Source organism: Natator depressus, chromosome 12, assembly GCF_965152275.1.
Source record: "Natator depressus isolate rNatDep1 chromosome 12, rNatDep2.hap1, whole genome shotgun sequence".
Taxonomy (NCBI): domain Eukaryota; kingdom Metazoa; phylum Chordata; order Testudines; family Cheloniidae; genus Natator; species Natator depressus.
In genome coordinates this window covers 21,441,923-21,448,293 of record NC_134245.1, presented here as the reverse complement: position 1 = coordinate 21,448,293, position 6,371 = coordinate 21,441,923, and positions in this window count along the sequence as shown.

The following is a 6,371-nucleotide window of genomic DNA, read 5'->3' as shown; positions in this document are numbered from 1 at the left end:
CTACGGACAGAGGAGATTTCTGCAGATTTTTTTTGTATTTTCCAGAATCTCAGTGAAACAATGACCCATTCTTGTAGCAAAGGTAGCCATGACTAAATTAACCTGTGGCACTGTTGTCTTAAGTCTGCAATCTTGGTGTAACAAAACAATAGTACCCACTTACATTGGCAATGAATATTAACATCCACATTTTCAGAAAATAATGCAAGTGACTCCCCATGCATAATGAGGAGTTATGACTTTCTTATGCCATTGTTTTGTATAAAGCCAAACCTGGCCCAGCTGTCCTGTGGCAGCACAGTGGATACAAGCAAGAAAAGAGAGACAGTATTTCTATGGAATTGCTGCTTCTAACCCTTAGCCAATTTGGCCAATTTGCTTCAATTCATAATGAACTTTTAGGAATGACTGACTCTCTTTTCTGCAGAGAATGAAAGTGATACTTTAACATACTACCATTACTTTTATTAAATAAATTTTTAAAAGTGCAGTGGTCTATTTTCCTACAGATCTAAGACACATAGTATGAATGTGCTTTGCAAATTGTGACATACATAACAATTAAGTTCTGGATCTGTTAACTTTTCTTACACATTGTGTTTGGTAAGTGAAGCTATGAAAGATTCATGTTTTTAAACACAATTCTATAGTGAATAAAGCAGAAACTGATTCACCAACTGGAGATGAAATTCATGCCTGCTTTGATAACAGTGGACACAACATTTAAGATAATCATGCAGGAAAAGGACCAGCAGCTGTATATCTAGATCCCTTTGTAAAATCTAAATATCCTGTAGTGCTGAATAGCACAAGGCTGGAAATACTCATGTTTTAACTTCACTGAAGGTTTGAATTTGCTTGTATATTTAAACAACTGTAAATTTATTATGTTTTTAATAAATCCAGAGACATTTGGGACTTGCGAGGCTTCTGCGCATCTACTGCCTACATCATAGCCCCTCCTCCTGATGCAACAAAGCAATTAGGCACGTGCTTAGCTTTAAAAACAAGAGTAGGCCCCTTGAGGTCATGACCTTAAATGCTGTGCTTGAAAACGGCCTTATATCCCAATGATCCACTTTGACTCTAGGTTAGTAGATCCATTTACCTACCAGGGAGGGTAGATCCAGATCCCTAATCCAGAGATCTAGTGGCCCCTTCCCATAATATCTGCAGTGCCCTGTTAATTTCTGTAGATCAAATGAAATGGCAGGGCCAGGAAGGAGTCTGAAGGTCCCTCAAAGAAAGTCTTAGTGGTGCCATCTCAATACACATTATGTGGGAGCCATGAGTACAGTATGCTTTGGCATATGAGGGGAATGTAGATATTTAAGTTATATCAAACTTAAAAAGAATACAGAAAAATGTCAAACAGGGTCTAAATCAAGAGCTGGATGTATAATAAGTGAAGATTTTTTAAAATTACCAATAGGCAAGCTTTCAAGCTACACAGAACTCTTCTTTAGGTCTGGGAAGGACACTCAGAGCTTGTCTCTTTCACCAACCGAAGTTGGTCCAACAAAAAAAAATGACCCCAACCCACTTTACCTCTCTAATATAAAACCAGGACAGGTTTGTGGGAACATTTTTAGGATGATGAAATAGTCATCCAATACACTTAAGAACAATTTATTTTAAAATGCATGCTCAAATTGCTACTGCCAGCTATTGATTCAATGGTGAAATCTGTATTTGGCTTTAAATGAAGGATTTTTTCCCCAACAGTTTATTTTTCTAAATAAGTTTATCATGAAACATTGAACAAGTATCATTAACATGCACTTTGAGCAAAACAACAGCTTTGCTAGCATCTATGCTCGTTTGACTTTTCTCTTCACTCCAAGCAATATTCATCACACTGAACACTCACTCTCGTGAGTCAAGTGTTCCTGATCAACACAGATCATCTTCTACTTTGTATAGTAATATGTCTTGCACAAGCATTTTGTAGTTATAAAAAAGGAATGTATTGGTTGGTTAAATGAAAAAACAGGTCATTTCACATGTCACAAAAATAGAAGTTCCCAGGACACTAAGACATAAGAAAAAAGCAGGCCATGAAAAATCAGAACACGTGCTCACTTTACCCTGTCCAGCTCCTTTGTTCTTGCTCACATGTTCTGGGTCGTGTCCAAATTCAGGGCAGAGTCTGACTATTTTCAGAAAAAAAAGTGACAAGCTTACCTTTGAGAGAGCGCCAAACAACAACAACACACATATACATCCTGTGATTTAAATGGGAGGAGTTCAACAAAATTATTCAGTAGAGTAAACCAAAAAAGATAAGGGAAAAATTCTATGAATATTTGAATTTGAAAACAAACTTCAATTTGACTTGTGTGGGACCCTTTGGGGTTTGCTTTCCCCAAATATCTGAGTAGCTGAGCTTTACTAACAGGAATACTCGTAAAAAGCAAATTTTAAATTTAAAAACCTAAAACAAATTCTGAATTATATGCTCGATTTTAAATATTTGAAATTCATACTGTGCTGGCTAGTCATCCAGACAAAGAACACAAACTATGCCACATGAAATGCCACTAGTAAGCAGGTCATGCAACTATTTGAATATCAAATATTTTCAATGAATCATTTCCAGGCTCATCACATGGAGGTAAAAATTCAGTAAGAAATTCAAGAAAAAGTTTGGAATATCAAATAAATTGGAGAATTTCACAAACATTTGCCATTCAGAAAAAGAAGAAACATATGACAACTAAATGAGTCACTGAGAATTATTTGCTCATTTCTATTGTTTTAATACTTGGATTTGGTGAATTCTTCTGAAGATGTTGTATATATCCATGAAACTGGCTGGACCCAGATTTAGCTACCATACGACTTGCCTTTGTTATGTATAACACAAATATCCAACTCCTTCAAAATAGGCTTGACCCAGGAAACAGATAACCTAAACTGGAATATGAAAGACTTTTTTTTAAAAAACAGAGTAGGAATCATTTTTTAAAATATCAGTTCTTGGAAAATCACTATTAGCAAGTTATCTGTCTCTTCTTCAAATTATAAGACTTATAATCAATATGCAAAAAAAATCAATTGCATCTCATTTTTTATCCTTCTTTCTTTTCCCCTCATATTCTATGTACAGTAACTCACATTTCTCAGCCTACTGTGTAGCTATGAACTGAAATCAAACATTCAGACAGTAAATGAAGCTGCAGTTTGTATTTGTATGTATGTGTGTGTATATATATATATATATTATACAATCTCAATCTCTGTCAAAAAAAGAGGCAGTTCAATAGAAAGAGATCATTTTATTAAAAAATCATGAATGCAACTGCACCCATTCAACCTTAGAAATGTTTTGATGGCTTTTCAGCGCTGCAATATATTTAGATGGGAATATGTCATTAATATAAACAGCAGAATAGAAACTATTAAACTAACACAATTTAAAACTGAGCAAACCTGAGTATTTGATTAAAGTTTCTGTACATTCTATACACTTGAACAGGTAACACAGAAGCATAGTATTTTTGTTGATTTTTAATTTGTTAGAAGTATTACAATTGAAATGCTAAATTTTTCCATAGTTTGTATTTATAAATTAGAAGTCTGGTCCTGCAGGAGCTTTTTTAGTCTGATTTTACAAGCTACATTCGGAACTTGGGGGGAAGTCTAAAACAAAAAACAGTACTGAAGTTCATTGTAAGAACAATTTCCTTTGTTTCTATGCAACACTAAATTTGAAGGGTCTGAGTCAAATGTAAATACATATGGTGACTTTTAGTGATTAGGAATCAATCTAATGTCATATGTGTTTTAATGGACACAAATTTTTCTGGGAGGTTTACAAATGCAATCAAAGGTTGCAAAGGTCATGCATTAATATGTAGTCTAGCCTTTAATGGATGTGTTTATTTTTCTAGGCTGAACAATTAGCTGAGCATTTTTTCAAAAATAACATTGCATTATACAAATGTAGTGTATTGCTTACTAAAAAACAATTTAAATTATACCTTACATGCAATATGTGGAATAACTGTGTTCCTATTGCTAGGATATTAGGGGTAAATTTTCAGAGCAGTGCACAGAATGTAATCTTGTTATTTGCTAAGTGGATTTGTGTGCCTAAGACTCTCACACTGCTTTGAAAAATTACCCCTTCAGAAGATTGACCTGTGCAAAGAACTGAAGTTTTAAACCTGAACTGAAACCTATGTTGTATCCTAGCTTGGCAGCAAAGACTGTCTCAATAAAATGACTTACAGTAGTAATGTTACCATTTGAATGGCCAAATTAAAGAAACTAATTCCTATTCTTATCACATCCATTGGAATTCTGATATGCTGACACCCAAAATTATGGCTCTGTCATTAAAGAGAGAATGAGTGGGGATGTTTTGAAATTTTTTCTGTAAAATATGAAATAGACAGTGGCCTAAATAACAAGATATGACATTTTTGTTTTTCTGATTATACAGTTAAAAGTTTTTAGTACTAGGCTTAATTTCAAGGGTGAATTGCATGAAAGGGGGTATAATCCAAATGAAATACCTTTAAGAGCCTTACTTCTTAAACTATTAGAGATCTATCATGTGTGCTACATGAAGCCTCATTTTCATGTTAGAACAGATGGGCAAAATTGTCATTAACAGAAACTGACAACTCTAAAACTGAAATATAGATTTAGAAAGGATTCTAATGAATTAAATCAATGTTATTGCAATGAAAGCCAAAGAAATTAATAGTGATTTGTAAAGTTACCCTGTATTTTAACCTCAGTATATTTTAGTCAGTGCAATTTTAACATTCACAATACCTTTTTCAGTTTCATTGTTAATGTCTAACTATGTAATACGGTCTTGTCTTAATATATCATCCATTCTTGGGAGTCAAGCATTTTGGGCTCTGTCCAACAAAAACTAGTCTCTGCAGTCTTCTGAGTCTCAGCAAGGTAATCCTCATCCAATCATACCTCCTGCTCTATTACTAGTGACATGACAATTGAAGTTGATGGCACTTCCAGGCTAGACCCAGGTCCAGACTGTAAACTTCTAAAGAAAGTTACTTATGGGGATGGATCTCTTCATGACTGATGTCGGCCCAGAACTATTATTCTGAAAAGTGTCATCAGTGTATGGTTGACTAAGAGGCATAGTCAGAGATGGGCCACAGTCCAACCACTTAGCATCCAGGCCCACCCAAACCTGAGCAGGGGATGTAGTGCTGCCACAGCAGCCCAGAACATTACTCGGGCACCTGCAATCCAGGACAGAGCGATGCACTCGCCCTTCAGAAAGCTATGCTCCGGCAGCTCTGCCTTGCCATTTTCTAAGCCACCCCATGCACATGCCCTGTGTCTGGGGGCACCAGGGCTAGGAAGAGAGCGTAGCAACAGGGAAGAAGCTGAGCTAGCGTGGTCTGTCATTGCCCATCCACCCAAAAGTCAGAGCTCACCAAAATTTCCACTCCTAGCTACGCCACTGGGTTGACTCCTTTTACTTTACCTGGATATGTAAAAGAAAAAGTTCTCAACAGAGAAATCTTTTGGGTGCTTTCTTGCTTGGATAACTCAAAAAAAGAGTTGGTTTTAGAACTTTTAACTTTGCATGTACATAGTCATAAGAACAGTCATACTGGGTCAGATCAAAGGTCCATCTAGCCCAGTACCCTGTCTTCCCACAGTGGCCAATGCCAAGTGCCTCAGAGGCAATGAACAGAGCAGGTAATCATCAAGTGATCCATTCGTCCTGACTGAGGACTAATGCCTTTACTTTGCTTGAATAAATCTGGTTGTGAAGACTTGAAAGCAGTGTGCCAAACTGGGGAATCATAATACTCGCCAGAAGGTGAAACTGAAGGAGCAGAAGCTGCAGAGCTGAAAGAGGTTTGGCATCCCTGTCTGAATAGGTTCACTGTGTGCTGATTCTAAACGCTAAGTAGGATCATCCTGGAAAGGTGCTCTAGTTATGGTGACAATGCCTCACGTATCCTCATATGGACATCATCATCTTTTTACTAGGCTCACTTGAATCCTTTAGTCCTTTTAACCTTCACTTTTCCAAGAGAAGGGCTAAAGCAGCCGTTTAAAGCCTTTGGTTAAAACCTTTTGCTTATAGGCCTCACAGGATTCATTCTTACAGGATTAATACAAGAAAAATCAGTTTCAATAGGTAGCCCTGCTACTTTTGGATGTAAAAGTCTCCAATTAAATTCCCGAGTACTCTATGTATTTGTTCATATTAAGGTGAACTACAGAGCTAAAAGTGAAACAGAATTAAACCCACAGATTGGTGCTGAAAGCGCCTGCTAATCAGGCTGAGGGGGAATTCAGCACAGAGAAACATGGAACTATGTTATCAGTGATGTCAGAGAATGATGTACTCTGGGTTTCTTTAGAAAATC